Below are 15,623 nucleotides of genomic sequence, written 5' to 3' on the forward strand. Positions count from 1 at the left end.
CATGAGAGTTAGCTGGTCTCTACTCTTACAACGGGAAACCAGCCAAAGATTGCAGTACACAGTCCATAAGAGTTAGCTGGTCTCTACTGATACAATGGGAAACCAGCCATAGATTGCAATACATTGTGTAAGAGTTTAGCTGGTCACTACCTTTACAACGGGAAACCAGCCATAGATTGGAATGAGAGTAAACAGGTCTCTAGCCTTGTGTACTTATCAAATTTTGCCCTACAAAGCAACAAGTCTTGTGTACTTGTCAAATTTTCAAATTTTGCCCTAAAAGCAACAAGGCTATATAAGCCTTGTGTACCTGTCAAATTTTGCACTGAGAAGCAATAAATTTTGACCTAAAAAGCAACAAGGCTACAGGCTTGTGTACTTGTCAAAATTTTCACAAAAAAGCAATAAATTTTGCCCTACTTATCAAATTTTGCCATAAAAAGCAACAAATATTGCCCTAAAAGCAACAAGGCTATATAAGCCTTGTGTACTTTTTCCAAATTGTGCACTAAAAAACAACAAATTTTGCCCTAAAAAGCAACAAGGCCTTGTGTACTTGTAAAATTTCGCACTACTTAGTATCAAATTTTGCACTAAAAAGCAAACAAAATTGCCCTAAAAAGCAACAAACATTGCCCTAAAAAGCAACAAGGCTACAGCCTTGTGTACTTGTCAAATGTTGCTCTAAACAGCAACAAATTTTGCCCTAAAAAGCAACAAGGCTAAAGCCTTGCGTACTTGTCAAATTTTGCTCTAAACAGCAACAAATTTTGCCCTAAAAGCAACAAGGCTATAGCCTTGTGTACTTGTCAAATTTTGCTCTAAACAGCAACAAATTTTGCCCTAAAAAGCAATAAGGCTATAGCCTTGTGTACTTGTCAAATGTTGCTCTTAAAAGCAACAAATTTTGCCCTAAAAGCAGCAAGGCTATAGCCTTGTGTACTTGTCAAATTTTGCTCTAAACAGCAACAAATTTTGCCCTAAAAAAGCAACAAGATTACAGCCTTGTGTACTTGTCAAATTTAGCTCTAAACAGCAACAAATGTTGCCCTAAAAAGCAACAAGGCCTATCAAATTTTGCACTTAAAAGCAACAAATTTTGCTCTAAAAAGCAACAAGGCTACAGCATTGTTGTACTTGTCAAATGTTGCCCTAAAAAGCAGCAAGGCCTATCAAATTTTGCACTTAAAAGCAATAAATTTCGCACTACTTAGTATCAAATTTTGCACGAAAAAGCAAACAAAATTGCCCTAAAAAGCAACAAACATTGCCCTAAAAAGCAACAAGGCTACAGCCTTGTGTACTTGTCAAATGTTGCTCTAAACAGCAACAAATTTTGCCCTAAAAGCAGCAAGGCTATAGCCTTGTGTACTTATCAAATTTTGCTCTGAACAGCAAAAAGTTTTGCCCTAAAAAGCAACAAGGCTATAGCCTTGTGTACTTGTCAAATTTTGCTCTAAACAGCAACAAATTTTGCCCTAAAAAGCAACAAGGCTACAGCCTTGTGTACTTGTCAAATTTTGCTCTAAACAGCAACAAATTTTGCCCTAAAAAGCAACAAGGCTAAAGCCTTGTGTACTAATCAAATTGTTCACAAAAAAGCAATACATTTTTCCCTACTTTTCAAATTTTGCCATAAAAAGCAACAATTTTTTTCCATAAAAAGCAACAAGGCTACAGCCTTGTGTACTTGTCAAACTTTGCACTGAAAAGCAATAAATTTTGACCTAAAAAGCAACAAGGCTACAGGCTTGTGTACTTGTCAAATGTTGCTCTTAAAAGCAACAAATTTTTCCCTAAAAAGCAACAAGGCTATCCCCTTGTGTACTTGTCAAATTTTGCTCTAAACAGCAACAAATTTTGCCCTAAAAGCATGTTGCAACAAGGCTTGTGTACTTGTCAAATTTTGCTCTAAACAGCAACAAATTTTGCCCTAAAAAGCAACAAGGCTAAAGCCTTGTGTACTAATCAAATTTTTCACAAAAAAGCAATAAATTTTGCCCTACTTTTCAAATTTTGCCATAAAAAGCAACAATTTTTGCCATAAAAAGCAACAAGGCTACAGCCTTGTGTACTTGTCAAATTTTGCTCTAAACAGCAACAAATTTTGCCCTAAAAGCAGCAAGGCTATAGCCTTGTGTACTTGTCAAATGTTGCTCTTAAAAGCAACAAATTTTGCCTTTAAAGCAGCAAGGCTATAGCCTTGTGTACTTGTCAAATTTTGCTCTAAACAGCAACAAATTTTGCCCTAAAAGCAACAAGGCTATAGCCTTGTGTACTTGTCAAATGTTGCTCTTAAAAGCAACAAATTTTGCCCTAAAAGCAGCAAGGCTATAGCCTTGGGTACTTGTCAAATTTTGCTCTAAACAGCAACAAATTTCGCCCTAAAAAAGCAACAAGATTACAGCCTTGTGTACTTGTCAAATTTAGCTCTAAACAGCAACAAATTTTGCCCTAAAAGCAACAAGGCTATAGCCTTGTGTACTTGTCAAATGTTGCTCTTAAAAGCAACAAATTTTGCCTTTAAAGCAGCAAGGCTATAGCCTTGTGTACTTGTCAAATTTTGCTCTAAACAGCAACAAATTTTGCCCTAAAGCATGTTGCAACAAGGCTTGTGTACTTGTCCAATTTTGCTCTAATCAGCAACAAATTTTGCCCTAATAGCAGCAAGGCTACAGCCTTGTGTACTTGTCAAATTTTGCTCTGAACAGCAACAAGTTTTGCCCTAAAAAAGCAACAAGGCTATAGCCTTGTGTACTTGTCAAATTTAGCTCTAAACAGCAACAAATTTTGCCCTAAAAGCAACAAGGCTATAGCCTTGTGTACTTGTCAAATGTTGCTCTTAAAAGCAACAAATTTTGCCCTAAAAGCAGCAAGGCTATAGCCTTGTGTACTTGTCAAATTTTGCTCTAAACAGCAACAAATTTTGCCCTAAAAAAGCAGCAAGGCTATAGCCTTGTGTACTTGTCAAATTTTGCTCTAAACAGCAACAAATTTTGCCCTAAAAGCATGTTGCAACAAGGCTTGTGTACTTGTCCAATTTTGCTCTAATCAGCAACAAATTTTGCCCTAAAAGCAGCAAGGCTACAGCCTTGTGTACTTGTCAAATTTTGCTCTGAACAGCAAAAAGTTTTGCCCTAAAAAAGCAACAAGGCTATAGCCTTGTGTACTTGTCAAATGTTGCTCTTAAAAGCAACAAATTTTGCCTTTAAAGCAACAAGGCTATAGCCTTGTGTACTTGTCAAATTTTGCTCTAAACAGCAACAAATTTTGCCCTAAAAGCAACAAGGCTATAGCCTTGTGTACTTGTCAAATGTTGCTCTTAAAAGCAACAAATTTTGCCTTTAAAGCAGCAAGGCTATAGCCTTGTGTACTTGTCAAATTTTGCTCTAAACAGCAACAAATTTTGCCCTAAAAGCATGTTTCAACAAGGCTTCTGTACTTGTCAAATTTTGCTCTAAACAGCAACAAATTTTGCCCTAAAAAAGCAACAAGATTACAGCCTTGTGTACTTGTCAAATTTAGCTCTAAACAGCAACAAATTTTGCCCTAAAAGCAACAAGGCTATAGCCTTGTGTACTTGTCAAATTTTGCTCTAAACAGCAACAAATTTTGCCCTAAAAGCAACAAGGCTATAGCCTTGTGTACTTGTCAAATGTTGCTCTTAAAAGCAACAAATTTTGCCTTTAAAGCAGCAAGGCTATAGCCTTGTGTACTTGTCAAATTTTGCTCTAAACAGCAACAAATTTTGCCCTAAAAGCATGTTTCAACAAGGCTTCTGTACTTGTCAAATTTTGCTCTAAACAGCAACAAATTTTGCCCTAAAAAAGCAACAAGATTACAGCCTTGTGTACTTGTCAAATTTAGCTCTAAACAGCAACAAATTTTGCCCTAAAAGCAACAAGGCTATAGCCTTGTGTACTTGTCAAATTTTGCTCTAAACAGCAACAAATTTTGCCCTAAAAAAGCAACAAGATTACAGCCTTGTGTACTTGTCAAATTTAGCTCTAAACAGCAACAAATTTTGCCCTAAAAGCAACAAGGCTATAGCCTTGTGTACTTGTCAAATGTTGCTCTTAAAAGCAACAAATTTTGCCTTTAAAGCAGCAAGGCTATAGCCTTGTGTACTTGTCAAATTTTGCTCTAAACAGCAACAAATTTTGCCCTAAAAGCATGTTGCAACAAGGCTTGTGTACTTGTCCAATTTTGCTCTAATCAGCAACAAATTTTGCCCTAAAAGCAGCAAGGCTACAGCCTTGTGTACTTGTCAAATTTTGCTCTGAACAGCAAAAAGTTTTGCCCTAAAAAAGCAACAAGGCTATAGCCTTGTGTACTTGTCAAATTTTGCTCTAAACAGCAACAAATTTTGCCCTAAAAGCATGTTGCAACAAGGCTTGTGTACTTGTCAAATTTAGCTCTAAACAGCAACAAATTTTGCCCTAAAAGTAACAAGGCTATAGCCTTGTGTACTTGTCAAATGTTGCTCTTAAAAGCAACAAATTTTGCCCTAAAAAGCAACAAGGCTATAGCCTTGTGTACTTGTCAAATGTTGCTCTTAAAAGCAACAAATTTTGCCCTAAAAGCAGCAAGGCTATAGCCTTGTGTACTTGTCAAATTTTGCTCTAAACAGCAACAAATTTTGCCCTAAAAAAGCAACAAGATTACAGCCTTGTGTACTTGTCAAATTTAGCTCTAAACAGCAACAAATTTTGCCCTAAAAGCAACAAGGCTATAGCCTTGTGTACTTGTCAAATGTTGCTCTTAAAAGCAACAAATTTTGCCTTTAAAGCAACAAGGCTATAGCCTTGTGTACTTGTCAAATTTTGCTCTAAACAGCAACAAATTTTGCCCTAAAAGCAACAAGGCTATAGCCTTGTGTACTTGTCAAATGTTGCTCTTAAAAGCAACAAATTTTGCCCTAAAAGCAGCAAGGCTATAGCCTTGTGTACTTGTCAAATTTTGCTCTAAACAGCAACAAATTTGGCCCTAAAAAAGCAACAAGATTACAGCCTTGTGTACTTGTCAAATTTAGCTCTAAACAGCAACAAATTTTGCCCTAAAAGCAACAAGGCTATAGCCTTGTGTACTTGTCAAATGTTGCTCTTAAAAGCAACAAATTTTGCTCTAAAAAGCAACAAGGCTACAGCATTGTTGTACTTGTCAAATGTTGCCCTAAAAAGCAGCAAGGCCTATCAAATTTTGCACTTAAAAGCAATAAATTTCGCACTACTTAGTATCAAATTTTGCACTATAAAGCAAAAAAAATTGCCCTAAAAAGCAACAAACATTGCCCTAAAAAGCAACAAGGCTATAGCCTTGTGTACTTGTCAAATTTTGCTCTAAACAGCAACAAATTTTGCCCTAAAAGCAACAAGGCTATAGCCTTGTGTACTTGTCAAATGTTGCTCTTAAAAGCAACAAATTTTGCCTTTAAAGCAGCAAGGCTATAGCCTTGTGTACTTGTCAAAGTTTGCTCTAAACAGCAACAAATTTTGCCCTAAAAGCATGTTTCAACAAGGCTTCTGTACTTGTCAAATTTTGCTCTAAACAGCAACAAATTTTGCCCTAAAAAAGCAACAAGATTACAGCCTTGTGTACTTGTCAAATTTAGCTCTAAACAGCAACAAATTTTGCCCTAAAAGCAACAAGGCTATAGCCTTGTGTACTTGTCAAATTTTGCTCTAAACAGCAACAAATTTTGCCCTAAAAGCAACAAGGCTATAGCCTTGTGTACTTGTCAAATGTTGCTCTTAAAAGCAACAAATTTTGCCTTTAAAGCAGCAAGGCTATAGCCTTGTGTACTTGTCAAATTTTGCTCTAAACAGCAACAAATTTTGCCCTAAAAGCATGTTTCAACAAGGCTTCTGTACTTGTCAAATTTTGCTCTAAACAGCAACAAATTTTGCCCTAAAAAAGCAACAAGATTACAGCCTTGTGTACTTGTCAAATTTAGCTCTAAACAGCAACAAATTTTGCCCTAAAAGCAACAAGGCTATAGCCTTGTGTACTTGTCAAATTTTGCTCTAAACAGCAACAAATTTTGCCCTAAAAAAGCAACAAGATTACAGCCTTGTGTACTTGTCAAATTTAGCTCTAAACAGCAACAAATTTTGCCCTAAAAGCAACAAGGCTATAGCCTTGTGTACTTGTCAAATGTTGCTCTTAAAAGCAACAAATTTTGCCTTTAAAGCAGCAAGGCTATAGCCTTGTGTACTTGTCAAATTTTGCTCTAAACAGCAACAAGTTTTGCCCTAAAAGCATGTTGCAACAAGGCTTGTGTACTTGTCCAATTTTGCTCTAATCAGCAACAAATTTTGCCCTAAAAGCAGCAAGGCTACAGCCTTGTGTACTTGTCAAATTTTGCTCTGAACAGCAAAAAGTTTTGCCCTAAAAAAGCAACAAGGCTATAGCCTTGTGTACTTGTCAAATTTTGCTCTAAACAGCAACAAATTTTGCCCTAAAAGCATGTTGCAACAAGGCTTGTGTACTTGTCAAATTTAGCTCTAAACAGCAACAAATTTTGCCCTAAAAGTAACAAGGCTATAGCCTTGTGTACTTGTCAAATGTTGCTCTTAAAAGCAACAAATTTTGCCCTAAAAAGCAACAAGGCTATAGCCTTGTGTACTTGTCAAATGTTGCTCTTAAAAGCAACAAATTTTGCCCTAAAAGCAGCAAGGCTATAGCCTTGTGTACTTGTCAAATTTTGCTCTAAACAGCAACAAATTTTGCCCTAAAAAGCAACAAGGCTAAAGCCTTGCGTACTTGTCAAATGTTGCTCTTAAAAGCAACAAATTTTGCCCTAAAAAGCAACAAGGCTATAGCCTTGTGTACTTGTCAAATGTTGCTCTTAAAAGCAACAAATTTTGCCCTAAAAGCAGCAAGGCTATAGCCTTGTGTACTTGTCAAATTTTGCTCTAAACAGCAACAAATTTTGCCCTAAAAAAGCAACAGCCTTGTGTACTTGTCAAATTTAGCTCTAAACAGCAACAAATTTTGCCCTAAAAGCAACAAGGCTATAGCCTTGTGTACTTGTCAAATGTTGCTCTTAAAAGCAACAAATTTTGCCTTTAAAGCAACAAGGCTATAGCCTTGTGTACTTGTCAAATTTTGCTCTAAACAGCAACAAATTTTGCCCTAAAAGCATGTTGCAACAAGGCTTGTGTACTTGTCCAATTTTGCTCTTATCAGCAACAAATTTTGCCCTAAAAGCAGCAAGGCAATAGCCTTGTGTACTTATCAAATTTTGCTCTGAACAGCAAAAAGTTTTGCCCTAAAAAGCAACAAGGCTATAACCTTGTGTACTTGTCAAATTTTGCTCTTAACAGCAACAAATTTTGCCCTAAAAAGCATTAAGGCTGTGTACTTGTCAAATGTTGCTCTAAAAAGCAGCAAGGCCTATCAAATTTTGCAATTAAAATCAATAAATTTTGCACTACTTAATATCAAATTTTGCACTAAAAAGCAAATAAATTTGCCCTAAAAAGCAACAAACATTGCCCTAAAAAGCAACAAGGCTACAGCCTTGTGTACTTGTCAAATGTTGCTCTTAAAAGCAACAAATTTTGCCCTAAAAAGCAACAAGGCTACAGCCTTGTGTACTTGTCAAATGTTGCTCTAAACAGCAACAAGTTCTGCCCTCTTTTGAGGGCTCTGAAAAGAGCTGGTTTGGTCTGGGTTTGTAGAACAGTGTACTCCGCAGGACTTCAGGAGAAACCTTGAATAATGGTGGTGATGCTGCTTGAGGGATCCATATTTTGGCAGGAAGTGTCCACGTTCTTCGTGATCAGCGAAGCATTGGAGTTGGTGCTTGTTTGGTGCTGTGAAAGTCTTGACTTGAGCTTGGCTGAAGATGCTGAAAATCACAAGGGGTAAGTTCAGCAGTTTGATTAAAACTGGACCTTAAATTATCACAAGGGGTAAGTCCAGCAGTTTTATTAAGATTGGGTCTTAATTAAGAAATCACAAGGAGTAAGTTCAGCAGTTTTATTAAATTTTTGTCAAAAAATACAAGGGGTGAGTCCAGCAGATAAATGGAATTCAGGAAATCAATTGAAAAAGAAAAAACAACAGAATTTGGTCAAAAATTTAAAATATCACAAGGGGTAAGGGTAAGTCCAGCAGTTTAATAATTGTTGGTGTTTTTTTTCAAACCATTACTTATCCTTTTTTTCGGACAAAAAAGACCATAGAACTCTGTGAGAAAGTACTCTGCTTTTCTTCTTAGTACTGTCTAATCCAGTCAAGAAATAAAACTGATTTTTCTTGAACTTTTGGTCAAACAATAGCAACATGCATTCTGCAAATTTGTTTTAGAGCTCAATTCTGGACCAGGATGAATATTTAAAGTGTATTTTCTGGGAGATTACCTTTTACAGGGAGTGAATTTCCTGTATGGCTGGTCTTGGACATCTACTTGCTGAAGAAGGTGTCACTGGAGATCCTGAAGCCTGACTGCAACACAAACAAATTGCACAGTTTCCAACATTGAAATTGTTAAACAACATTATCCGTCAGTTAAACAGATTTTGTTTTGCTCTCGTTTCAATCACAAATAAATGGTTATAAAAAGCAGCAATGAATTGTTGGTTGAACTCATGCACATTAGAAAAACTTTAACACAGGTGCAATAAATACAAGCAGCAGTAAATCAGGGGATTCAAATGATGGGAACCTTTCTATTGAGGTGTATAAAACTCTTTAATAATCAGTTAGCTCTCAGAATGCAGCCTACATACACGTAGCACATTTCTTTAAACTAACCAAACTACCAAAAGCTACAAACTTCAACTGTGTTTAACAAGGGACAGCCCAATGTACTTTCCCACAATCTTTAAGCCCCAACAGAAAAAAACTCCAGTCCAATTAAAAACAAGAATAGTGTGTAGAAAAGCATAAATGCCCAACTGAGATTATTCTCATTCTTGAGTTACTGCTAAGCCAACACTGCCTTTGTTTAAGCCATAATGACCTTGACATTTGTCCTGGTGCACACAAACAATAGGCTAGGGATCCTAAGACAAGTCCACAAACCAAGTTTGGAGTTGAAATGCTTAGTCCATCTTGAATTATCACTGGGGCAACAATTCTTTTGTTTTAGCCATAATGACCTTGACATTAGACCTAAGGGTTAAAACAATAGGCTTCTGGGGATCCCAAGACCAGTCTACAAACCAAGTTAGGAGTTGATATGCCAAGTCTTTTTTGAACAATGATTACACACACACACGCACCCAAACACATGGAAGGACAAGGCAAACAATATACCCTTCAACTGGCTAACTCCGCAGGGCATAACAAAATGCATAAACTTTCACAAACCAAAGAGATTCTTGTGTAATATGTCCACTAGAAGTTTCACACAAACAAGTTCCTTAATATTTTTCATAAGCCTGCAGGTCTCTGTAAGAAGCAATTTTGACTAGCCCTTATCGCTCTCTCTAGGCAACTGAGACATTTGGGTGTGTTTCTCAAGTTTTTCTATAGTTATTTCTTAAGACCTGTGAGGTTTGAAGTCGCTATTGCAATTAAGTATTAGTAAATTGCATTAGTTTTTGACTCACCATGACCATACACATGTATCTCATCGCATCCTCTCCCTGTCTCAGACCTCATCTCCCAACTGTCTGTATTGTATAAGTTAAGCCATCTTGACTGTGCGGGCAGACTACCAAGATTATCCCTGTCAGCTGGAAGTAAAAAAGAAATTGTGTACGGCATCATTACGGCGGCTCCCCTTGAAAAGTTGATGTAAAAACACTGCTTAAAGGCACTGGACACTATTGGTAATTACTCAAAATAATTGATGGCATAAAAAGTTACTTGGTAACAAGCAATGGAGAGCATTTGATAGTATAACAGATTGTGAGAAACTGCTTCCTCTAAAGTAACACAGTTTTCGAGAAAGAAGTAATTGTCCATGAATTTGATTTCGAGACCTCAGAAATAGATTTTTATTTCCTGAAATCAAGCATCTGAAAGCACACAACTTTGTGTGATATGGGTGTTTTTTCTCATTACTATCTCACAACTTCAACGACCAATTGAGTTCAAATTTTCACAGGTGTTATTTTATGCACATGTTGAGATACACCAAGTGAGAAGACTGTTCTTTGACAATTATCAAAGATGTACATAGTTGAAACCAATGGTTCTTTTCAGAACCACCCCAACTTATTAGAGATAGTCATTACATGGTGCTACCGCAAGCCTTTCCATAACATAGTGTACAGTGTCTTTAAGTAAAACATCACATCATCTGGCCAGTGCAAAGTGTCTCTAAAGAAGTGGGGATACCTAGACTCTGAAGACGTGACCTGCATATGAGACAGAGCCACAACTTACTATGGAGCACCTTCTGAGATGCCCCCCTACTGGAACAAGAATGCAAAACTGAGGACCTTGCAGTGTTCAATCATATTGCTAGGAACTGTGTCCAGTTCTGGCTGAAACACAATATCTAGTGTGTGTGGACACAACAAGAAGATCATAAAACATCACAGTTATGCAGCAGATAATGCAGTTCTTGATTTGAACCTGAGGAAATTGATCAAATGTTTCTCGAGAAAAAAAACTGTGTTTCTAGTGAGTTTTAACCATGGGAATAATTGACCAGTGACATTTTATCCAAAGACCTGCGGACTAACTTATGTGCTGGTGTTTTTCCAAATGAGAGCTATCTAGTCCTTTTCAGGGGTGCCAGTCAAAAGCCATAATATAACCATTAACTGCCAAGTGTACCCTTAGCCAGGGATCATACCAAAGATTACGATACAACTTGGGCAGTTGCAGCCAGGGGATCAACTTCATCAAGGGATGTAACTTTTCTTTCAAATGTTAAATAATAAACCAAAAGCACAACTGAATGGTAAAATTTGAATTTCGTTGAATCAGCATTAAACACACCACATGCTTTCTTACACCAAGAAAATGCAACATGAATATAAATTAAAACCATGCTATTGCAACACAATTGAAATGAAATTCCTACTGAATGAATCAAAATGCAAAAGATAGCCTTGTAATAGATTATGGTATTTGAGTTGATTGCTAATTTTATCAAAGTACAATTTTGAATGGGTAGTGCTCCTGTAAACTTAAAGACACTGGACACTATTGGTAATTGTCAAAGACCAGTCTTCTCACTTCATGTACCTCAACACATTCATAAACTTACAACCCTGTGAAAATTTGAGCTCAATCGGTGGTCGAAGTTTCAAGATAGTAACAAAATAAAAGACACCCCTGATTCACGAAATTGTGTGCTTTCATATGCTTGATTTCGAGACCTCAAATTCTAAATCTGAGGTCTTTAAATCAAATTTGTGAAAATTACTTCTTTCTCAAAAATTACATCACTCCAGAGGGAGCCGTTTCTCACAATGTTTATTCTATCAACTTCTCCCCATTACTCCCCATTACTTGTTGCCAAGTAATGTTTCATGCTAATAATTATTTTGAGTAATAACCAATAGTGTCCAGTTATACCATTATACCAAGCCATTATACACTTGCGGTACAGACAAAAACAAAAAAGTTCACAGATTTACAAATAATTTACAGGGTTTACAGAAGGTAATGGTGAAAGACTTCTCTTGAAATATTAATTCATGAAATGCTTTACTTTTTGAGAAAACATTAAAACAATTGTAAATTCTCGACAACGAGAATTACGGATTTATAGTAAACACATGTCATGACACGGCGAAACGTGCAGAAACAAGAGTGGGTTTTCCCGTTATTTTCTCCCTATTCCGATGACAGATTGTGCCTAAATTTTCACAGGTTTGTTATTTTATATATAAGTTGTGATACACGAAGTGTGGGACTTGGACAATACTGTTTACCGAAAGTGTAATGGCTTTAAACAATGAAGTGTCATAAATTATTTACTTTGACAAGCTTGAAAAAACTGTCCTAAAATCCAAAGAAATTAGGGCAAAATTTCTAGGCTCTGCTTACTGTTAGCAAAGAATATCGGTGCTCTGGAAGCAGGGAGTTCCGGGCTTAGTCAAATAAGATTTCACGGGCTAGCAGGGCTTCTGCTTATGAGCATGCGTACTCCAGGTTACTAGGCATTCTTCACTTACACAGCTAGTTATATAATAGGGCTGCTTAAAAAGGGCTGCTTAAAAAGGGCTGCTTAAAAAAGGCTGAAGTTGTGCTTGCTGCACAAGTTTTCATTTCATAGCACTGCTAATCGTAAGCACAAAAAGAAATTCTTCTGGGCCCAATTTCATGGCTCTGCTTACCGTAAGCACAGAATCTGCACTTACAGAAGCAGGGAATTCTGTGCTTAGGGCAAGCGTATTTCACGGGTTAGTGGCGAAATTGGGCTTCTGCACGTGCGTACTTCACTTACTAGGCATTCTACGCTTACAAGGCTAGCGCAGAAATTAGGCGCTTGCACGTAAGCGGGGAATCGCGATCGTCAGCGCAGAATTCGGCGTTAAGCAGAGCCATAAAATTGGGCCCAGGTGCTTTATATGAAAATGAATGATGTAACAATGTTAATCCAGGGGAACAGCTTGTAAAAGCTTCTTCAGTTTTCATGAAAAAGAAAGACAAGAAACATATCTCTAATCAGTCTATGTTATCACATAGTGCTTATATCCGTCACCAAGTGAAGCTCATGGCGCTTTAACATTCAGTTTTTATCTGCAAGGTATTGTGGGGCGATGTTTGAAGTATATGACTATGAGACCAACTTATTATTACATAGCACCATGTACATTGTTTACAAGGTGCTGTGGTACAATATGTAGACAACCCAACCAGGAACTAGTTGGTTCCAGGCTCCTCTAAATCTTCAATTCAAGTTTTTCAACCTGCACCCTAGTTTTATTAGATTAATTTGTCAACCCTCTGGTGCTTTTCGCCCCACTTCGTTTATTGTCTTTCTTCACTTGTGTCTAATGACTGTGACGCCACGCTGCACCTTACCAGTTTAGCCAAATTTGTGCTGTCATACTTGGGCACTAGTACAACCGATAATGACAAAATTTTGAAAAAAGGAGTACAGCGCCCTAGTCACTGGGTCTAGGGCGAACCCTTTCTCTTTTAGTTCAGTGCACTGGGTTATTTTACGTTTGTTAAACCGCACATAAAGGTGCAACATTTTCCTTCATCTATGTTGAGAGGGTTTGGGTTTATTTGTTTATAAAATATCCCCATTTAGAAAAGTTTTGGTATGGCGCCCGCTTTATTCGAAATGAAACTTAGAGATATTTCCCTAAGTGAGATATCCCTTATTGTAAAAATGAGTGAAAAAGTGGTGGCGCTATACGGAATTGTTTTCCTTACGCCCCACTCACGTACAGAAGCTTTCTTCTTGTTGGGTTCATCAAGGCATATACAACAACTCGTGCTTTTAAAATGATCCGCCCCCGTTAACAAAAAAAACCCACAGAATTCACTTGTTAGTACATACAGTAACAATTAAATTTTGTACAAAGATATCAACTCACTGGTATTAGCTTTGCCATTAACTCTAGCCACGAAACTGTCCGCCAAAAGTACAAAAACGTCTGGGGGAAAAATTGATCGAAACGGCAGGTCTTTCCGTTTTCAATGTTTACAGTCAAACCGTTACCGTGACCGACCAACTGGTGCCCAACGGCACTGGTGTGTACTGTCTTACAGCGCGACGTCAGGACGTCGCTTCTGCAGTGGATGGGTTCGAAACCACGGCTTTGGCTCCAGCTTAGCGCTCTTGTGAGACGCTAGGATAGAACGGGTGCGTTGGAGCCGGATCCAAAGCCAAAGCCGTGGATTCAAAAAGGGGGTGGGGGAGTTACAACTGCCGAGGGTCTATAAAATTCAAGTTATAGTAATTTATTTAAAACAAAAATAAGAAAAAAAATAAGAGGGGCTTCAGACACGAGGATGGGTTGGTTGGGGTGCTTTTTTTTTGGGGGGGGGGGGGGGGGGCAGTGCCATGCCAGGGAGGGGGCGGGATGGCAGGGAGGGGGGGCATGGATTTTCAAAGGGAGAGCAAGGTGCATATTTTCACTGGGAGACTGTGGCATGGGTTTTGACAAGGGAGCGGGGTTTGCTCATTCTGTCAAAAGTTTTGTCAGTTAAGCAAACATTACGGGGTAAGCTTTGCTGCTCATTCCTTTTTATGATTCTTGTCATTTGAGCCCAAATTACAAGGGGGTTATTCTTGCTGCTCTTTCCTTTATGTGTTTCATGTAATTTTACTATCCCAAATCAGGGTTAGCCTGGCTACTCATACCTTTTGATATTTCAAATCATTTGAGCCAAAATTACAACGGGTGAGCTTTGCTACATAATCCTTTCGGTGTTTCACGTCATTTGAGCCAAAATTACAAGTAAGCCTAAAGCCCGGTTCATACTTTCTGCGAATGCTTCGTGCGATGCAAATTTCGTTGCGTCACAAAGGGAAATGGAGCGCGTACCGATTGTTGCTTCGCCAAAAAGAGAACATGACCAATTTTAATACATCAGTTTGGATCACACTGAGCCAAGTACTGAGTATATTCATTGCATTTCTCACTCTTTGGCTTAAATTTGATGAAATTGCTGGACTTACCCCTCTGTGATTTGTTCAATGATATTTAGTCCACAATTTGATTGAAAACATACAAACAAACACAAGTCAGACCAAAGATTTTTACTTATATTACATCATTAAGTTTTAATCCAACGATTTTGGTGTCAACCTTCTACTCAATTGAAAGATATAATTATTGCATGGTCATTTTATATAATTAATTTACATAAGGCTTAAGTACAAAATGTTAATTGCTTTATCATGTGACACTAGTTAGAAAACTATAATCTATTCTATTTGTTATACTCATTTCCAGCCAAAAGCTTGAAATGTGTTTGATTATTATTACAAGAAAAAGAAAAAATGTAAAGGAACAGTAACACATAATTACAGTCAACTGCATTACAAAAGTTAGACATAAATAACGTCATTGTTCTGACCAATTCAAAGATACTATACATTAAAAATAAATAAACCCATATACTCAAACAAAGATTTTGTATATTGATCATAAACTCAAGTAAAAGCTAGGATCATTTAAATAATGAACAACTTGCATCCAATGGGGAAACAAAGCTATAATAACGAGGTCCATGTGATTTCTGTCGTCACTCTGTAATCAAATCCACTGACTATTCAGAATGAAAACAACATGAATCAATTACATATTTTTGCACAAGGTTTGCAGTAGATTTAAAAAATAAACCAGAAGGTATTGTTTGAAATTTTGAAATTGTTGCACCTTTTATCGCAAACTATCAATTTTTGCACTCTTGATATCTCAATCCGCTGCAAACCACTTACATATACTACTTACATTATCTTATACAAAGTTCTTCTGGTAGGCCTTGCTAATAAAGGTGATGTGGGTATACATTTAAGTATATAGCTATAAAACATACTCAAGCCCATGACAGTTGTGTTTGTAGTCAGTGCTATCATTTACAAATGAGGCAATTTTGTATAGGTTAAAGGGTACCTACAAGTGTTCAATATAAATACATAAAAAGGAGTTTTACCTTAAGTACATCCCATCTTAAACATGTTAAAAGCACCACTTTTAACGATGCCGATGTTGTATTTTTGTAAAAAATATAAGACAGTTCATGCA

The 15,623-nt window shown here is 37.2% G+C and overlaps 1 long non-coding RNA gene across 1 annotated transcript; it reads right to left on the bottom strand.

The window, feature by feature from the left end:
- Positions 1 to 7,535: 7,535 nt before the first annotated feature.
- Positions 7,536 to 13,576, bottom strand: LOC117303037. The gene is made up of 4 exons (XR_004520483.1): positions 13,464 to 13,576; positions 9,561 to 9,686; positions 8,367 to 8,451; positions 7,536 to 7,852 (listed from the first exon to the last, which is right to left on the bottom strand). It is a non-coding gene; the product is annotated as an uncharacterized LOC117303037 (long non-coding RNA).
- Positions 13,577 to 15,623: the final 2,047 nt, after the last annotated feature.

Source organism: Asterias rubens, chromosome 2 (genome assembly GCF_902459465.1).
Source record: "Asterias rubens chromosome 2, eAstRub1.3, whole genome shotgun sequence".
Taxonomy (NCBI): domain Eukaryota; kingdom Metazoa; phylum Echinodermata; class Asteroidea; order Forcipulatida; family Asteriidae; genus Asterias; species Asterias rubens.